We start from the raw sequence: 21502 nt of genomic DNA on the forward strand, positions 1-21502 counted from the left end.
TGGGGAAAGAATGGGGAAGTTGAGGGAAATAGGATGATGGTCTTTCAAAAAAGGGAGCTGTGGGATTTTGCTAAATTTTTGGTTCGAAGATTTTTGTTAGATCTGGTGGAAAATGGAAAAATGAAAAGAAATGGAAGGAGGGTAAAACGGAAGATTGCGTCGGGAGAGAAAGCGGAAGATTGCGTCGGGAGACAAGAGAGCCCGACTAATTATACCGTGAAAATGGATGGTATAAGCAAGCGGGTACACACCGTGTAAAAAAGGTGGGCCCGGATTATTTAATCCGGTGCTTATTTAATCCGAACTGTCACCAAACACCGTACACCGTATTATTAGTACTATCCGATCCGTTATACGGTGTGCCAAACAGGGCCTACTTCTGCTTGTGTCTTGTATGGAAATGAAGGTGTAGACTTAAAAATTGTCAATCGTGATTTGACTATATACACAAAATATTCTCTTGACCACATTTTTCGAAGAAGCATGGTGAAGATTGAACAATTCTAGTGAATTTTCGGGGCCACGCCCTTGACCAGAAAAATCTTGGAGGTGATATCAAACACTTCAAAAAGAAGCTAAAAACTGACGACGATTTGCAAATCCACAATCGATGAAGAAAAGCTTACTTGGATGAACACGGAACCTATCGATAAAATCTAATAGTATAACAATAGAGGCTTAAGAAATAAAAATATGTACTTTGCGGCACTTTAAGTCCATTCCTCCTTGATAAACATCAAACAACACTTTTGAATCATGGGTCCAACCTTCCCATCTACTAAAAATGTATATGCATTCCAAATCAAGGTTACACGCAGCCAATACATTTTGTGATATTATCTATGACGATCACGATGACTACTAACTTTACATCCTTTTACCATTGTTGGTATATGTGTGCCATCAATTGCTCCAATACAACTCCACATTAAATATAAGAGTTTATATGGTGTATCTTTTTACAATGATAACAACAAAATTAACAAGAACACTATATATATATATATATATGGGATAGGATCAATGGACAAATATTTTTACATTTCTTTATAGCCTTTAGATTTTATAACATCCAAGGGTTCTTATTAATTCATTTAATACTATGAATGCTTACATGGATTTTAATTAATATTAAAGTTAAAAAAAAAAAAAAATCTTAGCTGTAATCGTGAAAATGAGGAATGTGGTTTGCAACGTCCCTCTCCCCCAGGTCTACAACTTCCCTACTCGAATATTCATTAGGTAAGCAAAACAAAATACTAATTCTATATTATTGTTCATGTAAGTAGGGTGATCAAATTAGGTTTTGGATTATTTTTTTTTTATTTTTTTTTAGTTTTGTCAATTCATGTATTTGGCAAGTTCTTTTCAAATCTAACAAACAAATATCTCAATATGCTGTCCATGTGTTTCGATTGAAAAATTGTTGAAGCATGGAAACGAAGCGAGGGAAGAAAATCGATATCTAACTAATCTAGAACCAAAAGCATACATTCTCATAGGTACTGCATGAACATTACATAAGCTACCCTTTCGAGTTCAATCGAGATTCAAAACATATGACAGCGTATTGAGATAGTTGTTTGTTTGATTTGAAAAAATAAAAGAGTATAAAAATCTTCAAATACATGAACAGACAAAACTAAATTTTTTTTCCAAATCTGAATTTAATCATCATACATATACGAACAAGAATTTCGAATTTAGGTTTTTGTCTTGCTTACCTAATGAGATTCAAGCATGGAAGTTGCAGACCTGGGAGAGATAGGAGGTTGCAGACCAGGGGATGGATGGAGGTTGTAAAGACCTCCTTTAGGGTTTCTTCCTTTTTATTTTATTTTTAGTTTTCTTTCCAATTTTTTTTTTAAGTTTTATTTTTATCTTTAATATTAGTTAAAATCTACATAAGCATTCATGACATTTAATGAATAAATAAGAACCCTTTGGATGTTATAAAATTTAAAGGCTACAAAAAAATGTAAAAATGTTTGTAAAAATATTTATGCTTTGATCCTATCCCTATATCAAGTAGCGGAGCCAAAGTGGATGCAATGGGATTCATTGACCCCAATAAGTTTGTTGGACCACTCTTTTTCTTTCGGTGCAAAGAAGAGAAAAAATGGGAAGAGCATTGCTTTGGTTTTCCGAAGAATAAAGAAAAAGAAGGGTTGATGTCTTTGGTTTTATAATGGGAGAGAAGACAAAGCCTTTTATTTTGGCAGCATCCAATATATATTAAGGCATTTGTTATTGTTTGGACTCGATTTTACACTATCAGTTTGTGCTATTAAGGCCGTTGATGAACATAAATCTCAAACGTTGGATGACAGAATGGTTAAAATAATTATTATTGAAGGATATATTGTGACGTTAATCATGATATTATCTTTTAATGGTGAAATATCTTGATATTTTCTTGTACAAGATGAGATGCGAATTATATCTCCAATTTGAAAGCGAGCAGTACAGTTCAATTTAATTTGGGATTCAGACGTGCAGATGATTAGAGCATCAAAGTATTTTATCAAGAGTCCTAATACGTTACTGCAGTGTTGGCAAATGGATACAGATTGGCATAGATATTAGTGCAAGATGAGGATGCTAAATTGGAGTAATCAAAATAAGGTGATGTGATGGTAACAGGATGGTTTTGCAGATAATGCAAAACTACCAACCATGATATTTTGTTTTTTATGCATGCATGGGATGTAAGCATAATGAAAATAATGGTCTTGGATAATGATAATAAGAAGACTTTTATTTTGATAGGTTTTTATGAGGTTTGGAAAATCACGAACATCTATATGACTAGAAATAAAGTACTTTAACTATTGGATGAAATGCTTAGAGATAAAAAGGATTGGGACCACTAATCAGAATGTCATCCACATATACTAACACAGTGACAAAAACTAGGGCTTTGAGGATAAGGAGGCATCAAAATATGATTGTGTGAGTCCAAATGATCTAAGAGCTTAAAACACTTGTCAAACCGAGCCCTTGGAGTTTGTTTAAGATCATACAAGAATTTGTGAAGCCTGCAGACATGACTTGGAAAGTTAGGATCATAGAAGCCAATTGAACTGCATGTACATCAAAAGCTAGCATAATTCTGCTAGGCTCTTGCTTTCATTAGCAAGAAGGCCTTGACTATCAAGAAAAATATAGCCCTGTAGATAAACGACTTGGCATGTTAGGATCGCAAAGGCCAAAAGGTTATTACATGAATACTTCTTCCTTTAAGTCACCATGTAAAAGGCATTACTGATATGATCAAGTTGATTTAAAACCAATTGAACTGTACAACAAAAATTAGCAGAATTTTGATAGTTCCAACTTAGCTACATGACTAAATGTTTCCTAATAGTCAAGACCTTCTTGCTGATGAAAGTCCTTAGCCACGAGCCTAGCATAATTATTTTTTCTTTTAAAAAAGGGACCAGAGAGACTGAAAAATTAGGTCCTTAAATTATTTTCACTTTAAACAGATATTCATAATGATGTGCCAATGTAGCTAATGTAGATGGAAAATTTGGATGATCTTCTGACACACCCCGACCCGGAATGTCCACTAGGACTCCGAATCGAGCTGTTCTGGCTGACACTTGGAGGGTGACGAAGCCATAAAGTATAGTGATGTGGAAAATATGAATAAATTTAAACCTAAAAGTACCTAAAGACAAAAGTGCGCTATGAGTGGGGATGAACCCATTTCACATGCGATGTCAAAGCATAAGTAAAGTACATTAGTGTGGGTAAAGATCATACTCTCAGAGGTAGCCACCTATACTGAGATTCGCCAAGAATTCTCGTCGATACGATCTTTCAGCAGCTAAAACCTGAAGGGGCGAAAAACAAAGGTGAGTGGGCCTGAAAATAAAGTTTTTAATAAAAACCTTTTGAAAACGTTATAATTCCTCGCCGTAAAACCCATATAATTTTCCAGAAAATAATAATACATACGTATTTAGAAATCATGCTTTAGAGTAGTGAAAACCAAGTATATGCCATGTCAAGTATCTCAGCAATAAAATAAGTAAGCTAGGTGAAATAAATTAATGTAAAATGATATGCCAGCTGGAGTCACCTAACGTGACTTGTACGACTGAACCTATAGCTCATTAACCAATTCTTGCACACGAGTCGGAACCACCTAATGTGGTCTGTACGACAGGTTGGGTGTAAATAAATATGCTCAAGTGCTACGATCACGTGAAGGCTATGCGAAGTATCACAAGTCACCTACTAGTCGGAACCATCTAATGTGGTATGTACGACAGGCTGACACCTGCTTTGGATTCAAGGTGAGCGTTTTGTGTGGGAGGTGAATGCTCACGTGAAGGCTGGCCCTGGCTTCAGGCGGAGCACTAACACCGGGGTGCAGGATAATGAGCACTAAATGCATCTAAACATAACCATATCCACTGCAATCACTATCATCAATATATACTCATTTGAAGCTTACCTCGGCGTTCGCAGCATCATGCAATAATATGCATATCTATACTAATGTATATACTAAAATTTAATGCAATTGACATGGCATTTAAAAATATAAATCCATTTAAAACAATTTCTGGAAAATGGAAAACATATATACGTGTGTATATATATATATATATATATAGAAAACCAAAAGTCCACTCACCTGGAGTCCGCGCTACAACTCCCTAACACAAACATCAAGGCGTCACGAACGATCGGCGTCTAGAACAATTATCAAATCATGTCTTAGAATTCTTATCAATAGAATACGTAACTTACATATCCTATTCGGGAAGATCCGTATGTCAGATTCACGATCCGTAAGTTTCTAATATCCTCAAATATTACGTATTATAACATATCAAAGTTTGGTGACGATCCAACGGTCAGATCGTTGATTGCTATAATAATCAAACGGTGGACCTTAATGGAACTATGTTCAAATAACAAAAATTCGTCAATCGGACTTCACCAATGGAATCAGGGTATTCAAATTTTGCCTAGGAAGGTCAGGGGACGTCTTGGCCCATGCATCGCCGCAAGTGGCGGTTGGCCGCCCAGACTTGCCGGAAAAATCAACTATTTCCAAAAATTCTCAAATTTTACAAGAATGAAGATCTCAATGAGAGGAGTAACTTTCATACCTGTGACTAAGGCCAATTTGTCCTGGAAAAGCCCCAATTTCACGAAAATCCACTGGAACCCTAGGTTTGGGTGTGTTTGATTCGTCCTCCAAACTCACTCCAACGCCTCCTCCAAGGCTTGGGCCTTGCTCCTGGGATTGAGGGGAATCCATTGGTAGTGGTTGTTGATAGAGTTAGCTTCACGATCATCGAATTTTTGTCGTGCACTCTCGAAACTCACGAGTTCCATTCTTCCTGAAATTAAGGCTAAATCTAGTGAAATTTGATTGGAAATGTAATATGGGAGGTCATGGAAGGTTTCTCAGGTGGTGGGTGGCGACAATTTGATGGAAAAACTGACGGAAACCGCAGGAAAAAATGGCTGAACCCGGTCGGGTCACGGGTCAATGGGGAACCCAACGGGTTCCTCTCCTTCTCCCCTTCTCTTATTGCCCTCCTTTCTCTCTCTCTTTCCATTGGTTCTCCTCCTTTTCTCCCTTCCTCATTGGTCTGGTTCCTCCTTCATTTCTCTCCTTTATCCTCCATCTCCACCGACCATCTTTCTTTCTTTCAATCTGGGCCACACACGTGGCTCCACCAGATTTTGCTCCAAAAATCTTGAGCATTCTAGAAATAAATAAATTTTCAATTTTTCCCTTGACTTCATTCGTTAATATCTCATTTGTTATAACTCCAAATCACGATCCGTTTATACCCACGCGTTCGTAGCAATAAGTACTACGATGATACGCCAAGAAAAATTCAAAATAATTGGGGACGGGTCGTTACATCTTCGAACTTACTTTACATTATTTTTGTGCAACGGAGAATTCTGTCATTTTTGTTCAAATGGTATGTTTGCCCTATTCACTCATACCTGTATATTTGGTGATCTCCAAATACAATTTAGATGATCTTTATATTTTGATACAATTTAAATGAATTTAATATATTTCATACGCTTAACACAATTTTAAAAGCAGCGGCATCATGCTTGGACTCGGTTACTAGTAAATACTAATAAATAAATAAAGTAATGATTTTACTTGAAGTTCTTTCAACACACACATAGTTGAGTTGTCCTACTAGCTAGCTAGGGTTACACGAACCCACTACGTGTCAAGTGACTGGGCATGCACTAAAAACGTGTCAGCAATGCAGCTTCTCTTCAAATGCACACAAAATTAGGATAATCTACATAATGTGTAGAAATAATCTATAAAAGCAATCCATTTTTCAGTCTCTCTGTTTGATAGAAAATGCAGATCATTTAAAAGAAATCTATTTTGGGTTTCAAATAGCTAGGTTGAAACCAAATTTAAGCACCGCTGTAGGAAGTGGAGATGCACAAATCCAAGTAACCTATAATAGAGCAAACACTTTTGTCCAAGCGAATAAGTATGTGACAATTGAGTTACTAAAGATGAACCCTAGAAGGGTGTATTCATATTAGTCGAGGAGATGACCTTTTAATATAGTAGAATTCTTCTTAAACCAGGAAAATACCAAAGATAGCTAGGAAGTAAGGTTGATCATCTTAGGAGTGTAATTACTTGCGGCGCATGCCAACCCTTAGATTGTAAGGATTCCAAGATTATAGAAAACTTACTGATTCCTTGCTAGATTAGGTTTCTATATCTTGTGGAAGAAGCATGGTCAATCTCAGCGAAGTCTTCGGTCTTCACTCATTGATTCTAGAACATAATGATGGTGGCATTTCTGCTTCATTTATTTAGTTTCGCATCGGAGGTTGTTGAGTCCATGAATGGACTTCTGATGTATGTGTATTTTGATCGGCCATACTCCGGCTCTGGAAAATCATAGTCCCACAATTGCTCGTAACTATGTATCTGAAAGGACTTGTTCCCTTTGGGGATAGATAGTTATCAAAGACCATGCCTTTCAGAGTAAGTCAGAATACGTATTGTTTTAATTCTTCTAATGTGTGGCATCTTGGTTTCGAACATTGTGAACTTTGTAAATGTGTTGGCATACTTCGAGTCGCTCTGTATTCGGGCACATTACCTTATGAATCATGCCATCAATATCGCAATGATGAGGATTGTCTCTGTTGTGTATGCACAAAGAACGAGGCTCTGTCCGTTACTTTCTCAGCTAAGTTCAGCTGTTAGATTCGTTAATCCTTATGCGTGGCGATTCGTATTCAACTATGAGATGATCTCAAGCCGTCGGATTTGTTGAAGATAAAAGTAAATTTCATTTATTTATTTATTACAAGCGATAATATAGGCTAAGATGAGAGTTTGAACCCGATTAGGGAGAAAGACCGTAATTGCCAGAGCAGTCTACTACTTGTGAACATAAAATGATCAGTTTGCATGATCAGTTCTCTTATGGCAATCTTCATAGGCACCATTCTTGTCATGCTACCAGCTCAACTTGCATGGCTCCGGTAGGAGATATTTTCCGATAACACTCACCACACCTATTTCTCACTTGAATATCTTGGAATATGTCGAACCACTCAAATCGACATGGCCACTGAAAACTACAGTAGAATTGTGTTGTGTGAAAGAAATTATCTATATACTAAAACTCGGTTCCCACGACACTGTTTTTCTTGGCTCAAAGCGTTGATTTCTTTTTTGTGCAATGGAAAGTTGCTTTTGCCCATGTTGGGCACGCGTCTTTCATCCTTGGTCTGTTTGCTTCAAGAGTATTCTTGTCAGCTTCGCCTTTTTTTCTTTTCGTTGTGGTGATTTTTTGATCTGGGCATTTCCCTTTTCGTCTGACCCTTAGCTGTTGTCAAATCCTCTGATTCTCTCAAATATGTTCAGAAAATATTCACCTAAGAGATCTTGATTTTTGTTTTTGGAGGGATTTTCTTTGTGGTCTCTATTTTGAGGGGCAATGTGCATCTCTGTAAACCTAGGGGCATTGTGCATCTCTGTAAACCTAGGGTTGTGAGTGTTTGGGTGGAAACTCATAAAATTGGTTTCTAGGGTTCCATAATCTGCAACCGGGGGGCTAAGATTTTACAGTATTTGTCTTCTTTTCCGTCTTGGATTCCGGAGTTGTCGCCTGATTTTTTTACGAATTTTTAGCCCACTTTGGGCCTAGCATGTGTTCAGATCTCAGGTATATTTTATGACAACTGTATTAAAGTGTAACAATCAATCACTTACATATCATGCTGTTTATATAGTGGTTCAAAGAATTCCAACAGCCTCATTCGCTCAATTTATACTCTTTGGATTTTATAGTGTAACAAATTTTTATAGCTTTGAAACATATTTTTTTATACGATTTCTAATTCCTCAGCAACGTGCAAACACTATATCTAGTTAGGTCTAAAATTGAATTCAAATGAGTGGTGAATGTGGAGTACTCGGACGCCAATATCATTCTCTTTAGATTTGTAGTGAAAGGTAAGGATCAAGTCTTTATCCGAAGACAACATGTCTTATCTTCCGACGAAAAAGTCCTGCGTCACAAATGGTCATTGTGAAGGATAAAAATAAAAACAGTGTGCCTAGCCCTGTATGCTGGTTCCCTTCAAGAAATTGTATCTTGGTAGAAATTAAGAAATTAATAGCCAAAATTTAACATCCAATTTCATAAATGTCACTTTTTATAAAAATTTCAAATATAGTAGAAAACTCAGGTGAATAGACCTAAACCCCACAAAATTCAAAACCCATTTGCACAGACACTTGAATTGATCTCCTCGACATCTTTGGATTCTAATTCTCATTAGCATCTGAATTTCATCCGACTTTATGAAATCAATTGCAATCAATCTGATGTACCAATATCACGAGCAAATTCTTTTGCGTGATTTCAGTTCAGAGAAAGGGCGAAAGCTAAAGATCGAATGATTGCCTTCATGCAAAAATTCATGTTTTCTGTAATAAAAGAGTTGGCAATGCCGAGCCTCAGGGATTTACACAAAATAAACTCAAAATAGTTATATGTGCAAGTATACATATAAAAACTTGCTTATCTTGGTGTTGCTGGGATGTCCCTACATCTTTAGTGCACAATGTGCGGCTCACATGTTTGGTTCATGTAAGACAACCCACAGCCAGTTCCTTGCAAAATATTCAGTCGAACTGGCCAATTTATTGGGAAGGACCACCTGCTTTCGCATGTAACCAGTAATTCAGACTTGTATTCTCCATATGCGAACTCCATCATGCAAACAATAACCTTGCAGGCAAACCAGACCAAAACCTCCACACAATGATATTTGCTTGATTGAACTTGATTTCATTGGTATTGACTGGGAGCACTGTGACATCACAAAATGTGGTGGCCTCTCATTTTTCCTCAATTCCGATCTAATAGGGTTTTGTTATTTGTTTTTAATTTTGAGGGTATTTAGGTCTATATAAGTGGTTTTTTTTTGCTATATTTGAAAGATTTTATAAAAAAATGACATTTATGAAATTATGTGTTAAATTTTGGCTATTATTGACAATTAGTCTTAGAATAATGCATCATATGTATATTTTTATAAGAATTGTTATCGGCACCCTAAAACTTTAATTGGGCATTCCAAATATTTATATTTAGAAAAAAAAAATACACTTGTTAGGAATGCACAATTAATGAAATTTGTGGTGAACATATATGGGTTGATTATTGCAATTAATTTTCTCTCTACGTTAACATAGTCAGTAAATCACCTCAAGTATTTATTAACAAATTGATGTTCTCCCTATTTGTTGGTTTTCCTTGATCGTTAAAACTTTCATGGACAATAAGGAACAAAAATTGTACACAACTGAAAAATGAAAGAAAAATAAAACTGGGTACCCATGGACCCAGTGGGAAGGAATTTACTATCAAATAGTTGGGTGTGGGTAGGCCTAGTAATCTGGTAGATGGGTTTCGGTCATTATCTATCCACTTGCTAATGGGCATGGGTTGGTCCAACTCACCCTTTTTAGCCCAATGCCCAGGTTTTGGTGGAGTAGACAACTAAAATCCATTGGAATTCCTCTCAATTCTATTAATTTTCTTCTCTTTGATTGGCGAGACACACCTCCAAACATGTAAAAGAAAAATAAAAGTTTACATTTTTATTTACATATTCCGGCGGGGAAGAGTATTTTACATTTCGCAATCGGAGTGCTTTCTAGCTCTTATTCTGTGGAGCAAAAAATAATTACAAAAATCTAGAATGCGACATATGGATTTTTTTCCAAAGAAAGACAAGATTGTCTTCATTAAATGGGCAGGGCTCTCAAATAGCATACTCCTGCTCGACATGAAAAAGTCAAAGACATTAAAAGATATGATTAATTATTAAATCTTATTTTTAATACAATCCCAATTGATCCAACCATATCAAGTAAGAAATTCTTAGCACAATCAATTACGGATATACTCATTGTTGAACAACAAAAATATATAACATATAAAAAATAGAGTCCATACAAATTGGGTCAAACTACAAGACAAAACAAAAGATATAATCCAGCCCAAAAAAATGAGGATGGGCTTTACATACAGATAAACATCCATAAATAAAATAAAAAAGAAAAAGAAAAGAAAATATGTATTTCTTCCTACAAAATGGGGAAGTAACATGCAATAAGGTCTCCTATTTTTCTGCAAGGCATGAAAAAACTGCTCAATTGGTGGGAGAGGTTAAGAGAAAGTGGCAGGAGGTCATGACCTCCATCTCCCCCCACGTAACAAATTCTAGAGCCATCCTAGGATGCCTATAAATAGGCATCAACTGCAACAAGTGGGGAACAACAGAAAAAGAGAGGGGATACTCTGCAGAAAATAAGAGAGACTTTGAGAGAAAATACCAAAAGCAACGAAGTGCTGCCAGAAAAGAGAACAAGGAATTCAACCATTCGTGCTTTCGAGTCAAGAACCAAAGAAGAATATTCATCACCAGGTATGAAACAAGTTCTGTTTAAATTATTCTTTTTCTCTTGGTTGATGTTATGTTGCAGAAAGAACAAAAGGAGAGCAACACAAAAAGCATGGCAGTAGAGACCACTGCAAAGAAACAAATAAAAAAAAAAGTAAAGAAAAGGGAACACAGGCAAAGGTCCACAACAAATTTTTCTCTAATCCTTCTTTTAGCCTTTTTGGCTTTTGTCTCTTTTCTTGGCATTCTCTTGCACCAAACAAATGGAGATGGAGACTCTGAACAATCCACCGACTTCCCACTGACTATAGCATAAATAATCTTCAGAATCCTATGAATTTCTTCGGGGTGGCCTAGACCACCCTGTGAAGTTCCAACCAAGTCTAAATGGTCTATACCCCTCGCCAGATTGTCAAGTGCAGTTTCAAAGTTTTAAGCTTAAGTCTCTGAGAAGTAAGACAACAAGGAAGCAACATATACGAAGATGCAACTCAAGAGGAAAGAAATTATTCTGTTTGGTGTTTTCCTCACTACTCACGGGTACAAGATATGGAGGATGCCTTGAGCTTAAAATTCTATGAAAACCTATCGGGGATAAGAGTCCAAGAAAAAGGAGAAATTGGAAAAGAAGAAGTCTCCCTTTATACTTGTAAAGCTCCGACAAAGTTGATGATGTTTGTACAATTATTTCAAAAATAGACTAAAGTCAAAGTACGAGACTTTATGTTGACCCTAGAAACTACAAAGCCTACGTGGCGCGCAGGCCGAGTATATTCTAAGCTAACTACGTCATTCGGTGATTGCGGGGCGTGCCAACTCGTCGGCCGAGGCTCGGCCGAGGAGTAAATTTGATGATGCTGTGTTGAGTCGCTCTACTGACTTCTGCGTCTTGCGATTGCGGCCGAGAAAGGAACACGTCTCGGCCTCTTGGGTTCTCAAGCCTGAAGACAAGGCTGCTATTTCTTACAAAGTTCACGAACCGAATTCGACTTGCAATGTGCCGAGTGTAATAACTGTGACACCTCACCTCGCCGAGAAGGCTAATGAGATGACCTCGACCAACAAGGATTCGAAAACCCTTCTCGACCGAGACTTGGATAGGTAACCGACCGTTCTCGCCGCAGTGCTGTTGATGCCAACGGAAGATACTGCGAGACCGACCGAATCTACGGTGACAGAGTTATCTATGCCGACTTAAGATACCACCGGTTGCTTCCACAGTGCTGTTGATGCCAACGGAAGATGTGTCAGCGAAAAAGGAAAAGAAAAAGATCTCAAGTTGTGAGAGTTTGCGCAGGGCAAATTTGTATTGATTTTGTGGGGGCTTTCCATTGCTGAATGTCTTGTATTTATAGTAGCAGAACACCGAGCCCGAGTTCCAATCCTATTCGAACTAGGTTTCCCTCTCCGGATTAACATTACCTCGATCAGTCCTATCTCTGCTAGGACTACGAATCTAGTCCTTAACTGAGCCGGATTCGCCTTCTAGTTTTACTGATCTCGTCGAGGGTCCCTATTGTATTAGGACTCGACTTGCACTCTGATTTAACCGACCTAGGCTTGGAAGCCCATGAGCTGAACGCCCCATGACCCTCTCGCCGTACGTCTTCCCGGGCCGAAAGTGATTCCTCCCTCGGCCCAAACTGTTATTTTGGGCCCAAACATTGCCCCCTCGCTTCTGAGGTCCTCGGCCTGAAACCTTCGGCCGAGTTTCGGCCTTGAAGAAGCGAATCTACCACTCAGGATCCCAATACCCGAGTTCCAAGGCGCATTTATTGAACACGATCGCACGATCTTGATCCTGCTAAACCACTCGCCACGTGGCATCCTCTAACATGGCCAATCCCCGATAATGACGTCTGAAGCGTGCGCCTGCCCGAACCGTCTTGCCATTATGACCACTATCTCAATCCGCGAGCCATTACATCAGTCCGTGAGCCTACCTGTCATCGTGCAGGCGTCGAACTGTCTTTCGTCATTAACTTCGCCGTCACACGCGATCGTGCGCCCCCAAAACCTAAAACCGTCGGTCTTCTCAACCGCATTTCCCAAATTTTCATCATGATCAACGATTCCTCCGGTCGATTTTGCCCTTTGTTTTGAATTTCGAACGATTGCTCTTCCCCCCCATAACTCTATAAATACCGAAATTCCCTCATTTGTACTTTTACGCTCTCAAACTTCCTGAAATCCTCTGCCATTGATTTCTAGTGCATTTCTCCTATTCCAAGTCTTCGTCTTTAAATCCCCAACCCAGACAACCCTTTTACTCCGTGCCTCTTTCTCACAATGGCGTCCTTCATCTCCAAGCTTTCCAGGGAATGTGACCAACACCAGAAGATTGTTGATCGGAGCTCGATCAAGACCATCCGGTTTGAAAACGACATGAGCACCCAGTACCAAATCCTGGGTCCTCTCTTCAAGGCTACAATACCGCCGACTATCATCGGCCTTCTCCAGGAGCACTGCCTAACACCCTTGCTTCAAGGGTTTGAATGGTCGCGATGGGATGCGGCTAAACCCCAGGGCTCCTGGCCCTCGACGACCACATCCTGGGCAGCCTGGGTCGTTCGAATGGAACGACTCTTCGGCGAGCAATGGAAGGCCCTTGGAATCTACGACGCCATTCTCCTTTCGTCTATGGAAATCGTCCCCAACAAGGAGCTTCTCCAAGCCGCTCTGTGCTTCTGGTGCTTGGCCACCAACACGATGGTCCTTCCTCTGGGTCCCATTGGTCCCACCGTCCTGGATATCACTGCCATTCTGGGGACTTCGGCGACCGGGATCCCTGTCGACGCGACCCTCTCTGGGCATCCGTCGAATATCGACCTGAAAACGCTCTTCGACCGTCGGGCCTTCGAGACCTTGAACCGTGACGGTCATATCCCGTCGAAGGAAGATATTCAGAAGCTCCACAAGAACTTCTGCAATTACAACACCCTCTATCTTCACTTCGCCGGCCGAGGAGAAGAGGACCTGCGAGAGGGAGAGCATGAAGCCTTCCTCTTCTACTGGTACAACAAATACGTTTGTTGTACCAAGTCAAACAAGTGTTTGGTCGAGAACATGCCGGTAGCCGAAGCCCTGGCTAGTGGTCACGTCTTGGCACTGAGTTCCAATATTCTCGCCCAACTTTTTCGCTGCCTGGCCGAGGCGACCCTCCACAAGGTTGACCCACACCAGAATGGTCCTCTCTGGGTCTTCCAACTCTGGTTGCAGGTATACTTCGCCTCCCTTCGGCCGGCCATAGCTGAATTCTCACCAACAGAGGCGCTTGGACCTCAACTGGCCTCTCGACCGACACCTCCCCATCAAGCCGAAGAGGTATTTCGGTACCTCTTCGCTCTCGACGACTTCTCCAACGACGAGTTCCTAATATGTCGTCGTCGAGACTATCCTTCCTCCATCAGGCTGCCTACCTCCCCATGGAGCGCGGAGGAGGACGCCGATCTTCGTCAGACCTGGGGGTCGTTTGTGCTTGCTCGCGACCTCCCTCTCGGATGTGATGGGAAACGGTCAGGTTGGGAAGTATATCATCCGAACTTCCTTGCCCGATAGCTCGGCTACCTTCAGGGCTGCCCTATCCCCCTTCTCTCCTCCCGAACGGTCCTAAGCCGTGGACGCGAACCTCGTTCCTCTGAGAAGGAGTGTAGAACCGCCGTGAGGGAATTCCAAGAGCACTGCCAAAAATTCCCGCTTCGACCAGCCACCCCAGAAACTCATTGCACCGACACCTTCGGTGAGTGGTGGGAAAATTACACCCAAGAGTTCTTTAGTGCGCCGGTCGAAGATGTGGTGAGCAGACTCTTCGGCGACCGACCTAAGAAGGCCTCGGCCCCTCATACTCAAGGTACCTGTTCCATTTTCCTCCTTTCCATCAACCTTGCATATTGATTTGCCTCACTGAATTGTCTTTATCTTTTTAGGTAGTCGGCCTTTGAGAAAGACGGAGGCAGTTGCCGCTGCTACGGCCGGGAAAAAATCGGTCGTGGCCCAAAAGGACAAACCCACTGGTAGGGCCATGCTGATCAAACGGCCTCGCCAAGAGGCCGGGCCGGCTATCGAGCCTTCCCCGCCTGCCAAGCGGGTCAAACAACTGGCGAAGAAAGGTGCACGGGAGATCCACGTTATCTCCAGCCACACGACGACTCCCAGTGCTTCCCCTTCTCCCGCCGCCGGCCATTCTGGGGTCAAGAAACAGCCGGCTTCGGCCATAGAGACGGCCCCAGCGCGGCCTGCCTCTGTGGCCGGCGAATCAGTTGTACCTCCCTCTGTCGAGAAGGCACCTGTCTCACAACAGGCGGTTCCTACGACCGAGGGAACCTCTCCCAAGAATCCAAAGCCCACGGTCTTCGTGTTGGAAGAGAGTGAGGGGAGCGACGAGGTCCCGCTGGCGCGTCGTCCTCATACTCGTCAACAACCTCCTCCAGTATCTGAGATGGCGGTTCAAACCGGCTCCTCCTCGGCTAATCGTGGCAAGCGCACGGTCGAGGAACCGACCCCGGTGGCCGAACCTCTCGTTCCTTCTCAGGACCAGGACGTCCCGGCCTCCACTGAAGCAGTTGCGCCAGTCGGCCCATCGGCAGCTGACCGTGGCAAACGGCTGCTCGAGGAACCCGAGGCCACGGTGGAATCGCCGGTCCATCCTTAAGACCAAGGTTTCCACATTCCTCCACAGGAGGTTACCTCGGCTTTTGTAAGTACCTTCAATTTTCCTCCTGATTGCTTTTCTGCTTTAGAATTCTAAACAAGGAAAAACTAAATGTCAGGTGCCTGTACATTCTTTTCACTGTCAATTCTATGCGCCGAAGGGCGTTATCTATATTTCCTGGCCGCCTCAGTGGCCATCAAACGTAGATAACCTCCATCGGCCGCGTGAAGTGAGAAGCAATCTGAGACACTGGGCTCGGCCATTGAGTTCTTTAGGTTCGAGCAACGACCCTGGGGACATGGCCGAGGTCTCCTCTCGGCAGGTTAAAAAACGACACCTTCTTGCTATTCTTGTCATGACTTCCTTTAAGCTTAACCTTGTCTATTCGTGCAGGCTTCATGGGAGGTTGAATTCAAAGCTCTCCTCTCCAGCATGACTGCAGAGTCCGGCCCTTCGGCCGCTCCGACTGAGGCTGCCGATCCAAGCGCCCTAGCCCAGTTGTGAGAAGTCCTGTCGCTCTCATCATCGCAAGTACTTGAGCGCAACGGTCTTGATCTGCTCGGCGTGTGTCTGAACGACCTTGGAGCCGACGGTCGCCTGAGCGGAGATGCCATTGTTCGGGCATCGTCTGCCTTGGAGCGCGTTCGGGAGACATTTAGCATCTTCCAGACTGCTCTGAAGGCCGAACAGGACCTGCAAGCCGCCACGGCCGTTCAAGACACCCTCCGTCCGAAGATTGACGATCTACGGGCAAAAGGAGAAGCGTTAGCCGAGCTCGACCGTCAGATGGCCGAACTAGCAAAACGCCGGTCGGTCATTGCTTCTGAGCTTGCGAGGGACTTCGAGTCAGGCGGGAAGGATCGCCTAACTGAGTATGCGGCGGCAAAAAAACGGGTCGAGCGCCTGAGGCTGGACAAAAAGAATCGGCAAGCCGAAGTCATCATGGCCGACGTGCGGTGGTTGGAGTTGAAAGCTCTGCTCAGCACTCTTCTTCCCTCGTCTCCTTGAATGTATTCGACCTACTCATTTTTGTAATACCTATCAATTTTAATGGAATGATTTTTCTACAACAAATTTTTTATTCACGCATTTCCCATGTGACCGGATAGTATTTCTTCAAGAACTTCCCATTAATCGGTAATTTGTGAACTACTCCAGTCCGGTCTTTAAGATGATACGCCCCTTTGCCGTATACCTTATGCACAATGAACGGCCCTTCCCAATTCGGCGACCACTTGCCGAACCTAGGATCTTTTATTCCTACGGGCAACACCGTTTGCCACACCGATTCACCCTCGCCGAACGTTTTCTGTCGTACCTTTTGATTATAGGCTCGCTCGGCAATTTGTTTCTGTGCCACCAGTAAGTTATAAGCGTCAAGTCGCGCCTCTTCCAAATCTTCTAGTTCCTGTCTCATGGACTGATTATATTCGGCGCTAAACAAACTACTTTGTTCAATTAATCGCAACGAATTTATGCTCAACTCGACTGGTAGCACCGCATCGTGTCCATAAGTCAATGCATATGGGGTTGTTGCAGTCGCCGATCGGGGCGACGTTCGGTATGCCCATAATGCCTCGTTCAACTTCAAATGCCACATGCCAGGCCTTTCTTTTATTATTTTTTCGAGGATGCCAATCAACACTTTATTACTTGCCTCGGCCTGCCCATTCGCCTGTGGATAATACGGTGTGGACTGTTCCAGCCGAATTTTCAAATTGGCCGTGTAGTCCTTAAACCTTTCGGCTGTGAAGATTGTTCCATTGTCGGTTATGATCGTTTCTGGCACACCGAACCGGGTCACAATGTGTTCCTCCACGAAATCGCAAACTTCTTTAGATGTTAACTCGGCATATGATTTTGCTTCGACCCACTTAGTAAAGTAATCAGTTGCGACTATTATCCATGCATGCTTAGCAGCTCCAGAAGTCGGCGTGATTTTACCGATTACGTCCATGGCCCATCCTCTAAACGGCCACGGCTTAATGACCGAATGTAGCGATTCGGCCGGGACCCTTTGTATAGACCCATGGATTTGGCACTGCACGCATCCTCGTGCAAACTCGATACAATCTTTCAGTATTCTCGGCCAAAAATAACTGTGTCGTCGGAGTAGCCATCGCATTTTCCGTCCAGACTGGTGAGCTCCGCATACCCCTTCATGAACCTCTGCGATCGCTCGAGCACTCTCTTGGGGGCCGAGGCATAGCAATAACAAACCATCTTCGCCCTTTCGGTACAACTCGTTCTGGTACGTGACATAGTTCGTGGCGTGAGCCCGTGTCCTGCGACTATGTTTTCCGTTAGGATTGTCAAGGTACTGCATAATGGGCTTTCTCCAATCATCTGATACTGCCTCGGCCGCGCAAATTTCTATAGAGTCCTGCCGATCTAACAACGAAGGCAAGGACATGACCCTGGTGCGTATCACATTGTCTCGACGGAGGATTTGCTGATCAACCAAGGCCGGGTATAATTGTTGTAATATTGGTATCTCCCGGCCTAGCTTGCCCCCCAAGAGTTGTGCACCGGAGGCGATTTGAGCCAACTCGTCTGCGTCGGTATTATGAACCCGAGAAACATGCTCGAATGTAATACCGTCAAAGGACTCGGCCAAATAGCTGGCGACCATGTGGTAAGGCGCCAGAGTACAACTCATGCAGCGAAAAGACCCATTAATTTGGTTAATCACTAGTTCAGAATCCCCGAGGACACGAGTGGCATGTAGGTCAAGAAGGAGGCCTAGACCAATGACCAGAGCCTCGTATTCGGCCTGATTATTGGTGCAGTCGAAATCCAATTTGAGCGAAAAATACCAACGATCGTTGTGAGGAGATTGAATGACGATGCCTGCGCTGGTCGAGGACGAAGTACTGGAACCATCGAAATACATCGTCCAATAGTTGTCGCGGGTCACCACCATGCCAATCTCGACATCAGCACCCCCGAAATCGTAAGGCGAAGGGTGCTGGGCAAGGAAATCGGCCAACGCCTGTCCTTTCACAGCTTTTTGCGACACGTATTGCAAACTAAACTCGAACAACGCCATCGTCCATTTCCCAATGCGGCCCTTCACAATTGGCCGGGTAAGCATGTACCGGATAACGTCGGTCTGGGCAATGACTTGGGTGACCGACGGGAGCATGTAATGCCGAAGCTTGGATGCAGCGAAGAACACGGCGAGACAGAGCTTCTCAACGGTGGAATAATTGATCTCCGGAGGACTCAGATTACGGCTGAGGTAGAAGATAGCCTGTTCCCGTCCGGCATCGTTGTCTTGCGCGAGGAGGCAACCGATGGACTCGTCGGCCGCCGAAATGTACAGCTTGAGAGGCTTACCGCGCTGAGGAGGGACCAGGACAGGTGGGTTTGTAAGGGAAACCTTGATCTGCGTGAACGCCGCGTGGTGCTCCTCATTCCACATGAACTTATCTGAGTCCTTGAGCTTCAAAAGTGTGGAAAATGCTTTCATTTTACCTGCCGAATTAGCAATAAATCGGCGTAAAAAATTGATCTGGCCGAGTAAGGACTGTAATTGTTTCTTCGTTGTTGGGGGTGGGGCGGTGATGATTGCGCGTGCCTTATTCTCATCGACTTCAATCCCACGATGATGTACGAGGAAACCAAGAAAATTCCCGGCCGATACACCGAAGGCACACTTGGCAGGAATCATCTTGAGGTTATGCTGACGCATACGGAGGAAAGCCTGTCGGAGATCATCCAGATGTGTCTGTCGGCGTTTAGATTTGACGACAACATCGTCGATATAAACTTCGACGATGGTGCCAATTAAATCATGGAAGATGGTGTTCATCGCCCGTTGGTACGTGGCGCCGGCATTCTTGAGGCCGAATGGCATGACAACCCATTCGTAAGTGCCGAGTGCCCCCGGGCAACGGAAAGCAGTTTTGTGAACATCGGCTTCGGCAATAAATATTTGGTTGTATCCGGCATATCCATCCATAAAGGATAAGATCGCATGATTCGCCGCGGCATCGATTAACAGATCTGAAATCGGCATTGTATACTCATCTTTGGGCGTTGCCAGATTCAGATTTCGAAAATCGGTGCAGATGCGCAGTGCACCACTTTTCTTTAATACAGGAACAATATTCGCCAACCATTCGACATATCGAGCTGTCCGAATGAACCCGGCTTTCAAAAGCCGAACTAGTTCGTCCTTGACACTGAGTTGTACTTCGGTCGAGAATCGACGAGGTGGCTGACGGAAAGGCTTGACTCCGGGCTTAATACGTAATTCATGCTCGACTAAAGCACGATCTAAGCCGGGCATTTCATGATAACTCCAAGCAAAACAATCTTTGAATTCCGTAAGCAAGGCCCGCAACTCGTCCTTCATTTGTTGAGGAAGTAACGCACTAATAAACAAAAGTCGTGGGTCATCGGCCGTCCCAACATTAATCTCTTCCAAAGGGTCCTTAACAAGGGGCCGATGATCTTCGAGCTCGGCCGGGGCGGCTCGAATTTTATCAAAAGATAATACAGGCCCACTATCTCCCTCAGCAAGGAACTCGACGAGGTTGACGCCCGAATTTGGTTGTTTAGATATCGTATACCAATGGGCCAGCAGTCGTTCCATAGTAGATGAGACCGCGGCCCTACGTGCCTCCCGATCGGCGTCAAACATCGGTTTCGGGGAGAAAGTTAGCTAATCCGAGTCTCACCGAATCCTGCTGGACAGTCTCGGCGCCAACCTCGATAGCTTTCTGAACGGAAATCCGAGTCGGCCGTCCCTCTTCATTGAAGCCTTGCAACGTAATATAGCCGACGTGATCGTCATAATACCGTGCTTGAATCATGTTGGCTTCGAAGGGCTGGCTATCGGCCGGATGAACAGTGACCGATTTGCCGTCCCAAAAGACAAGCACTTGGTACAATGAGGAAGGAATACAGCTGGTTTGATGAATCCAATCTCGGCCGAGCAGTGCATTATACTCGGTTTTGGAATCAACCACGAAAAAGGCGATCATATGGGTGCGACCGGCAATATTCACAGTTAACGGAAGCACACCTTTGGTGTGGGACTTGTCGCCGACAAAACTGCTCATTGTGATCCCTGACGGAATAAGTTCGTCATTTGAACGGCGTAAGGCCTTCATGATGTTCAGGGGCATGATATTGACAGTAGCTCCACAATCGACAAAAACTTTAGAAACCGGATATCCCTCGATGTGTGCCGTTACATACAATGGCTTTAAATGGTGAAGCTTGGCAGATGATAAACGAGGGAACAATTCGGCCAAAGCAGCCTTTAGACTATCATCTTTTGTTGTTGGCTCGCCTTCAGCAATTGATACAAAATCCACATGGCCGGGTTCCTCAGCAACCACATCTCCATCGAGGAAATTTGGTTGAGCCGTGCTTGATTGAAAATCAGCAGGTAACACATGAACCATATTGATTTCCATATTATCCAAGACTGACGGGCCCAACTGGTCAAGACCTTCCTCGTTCGGTTGGTCAGCGACTACGTATTCAGTTATCGTCAGAGTCAGACAATGAGATTCTTCCGTCCCTTCTTCAATAATGTCACTCGGCGGAGCCGCTTCGGCCACTTGTTGGTTCTGCGTGACCGCCTCAGGTAAGGTCGAGATTGACAATGAACTTGGGGTCAAAACCTGAACCTGCTCCTGGTAGTGTAGCCGAGCATCCCTAGTGTCAAGATAAGCATCCAGACGGGCAATACGTGCGATTTCATCGGTCGTAAGGCCGAAGAGAGAAACCGCTGAAAATACTTTAAAGTGATACCGTAAATACTGAAGGTCCTCCAGCGAGAAAGGAAGGTCGGCTGCATTGATATCGATGTACGGGTCGACTTCAAACCCAAAAACACGAGCTTCTCGTATGTGCTGGAACCTTGCTTTCAATCCG

This window comes from Malus domestica, chromosome 10 (genome assembly GCF_042453785.1).
Source record: "Malus domestica chromosome 10, GDT2T_hap1".
NCBI lineage: Eukaryota > Viridiplantae > Streptophyta > Magnoliopsida > Rosales > Rosaceae > Malus > Malus domestica.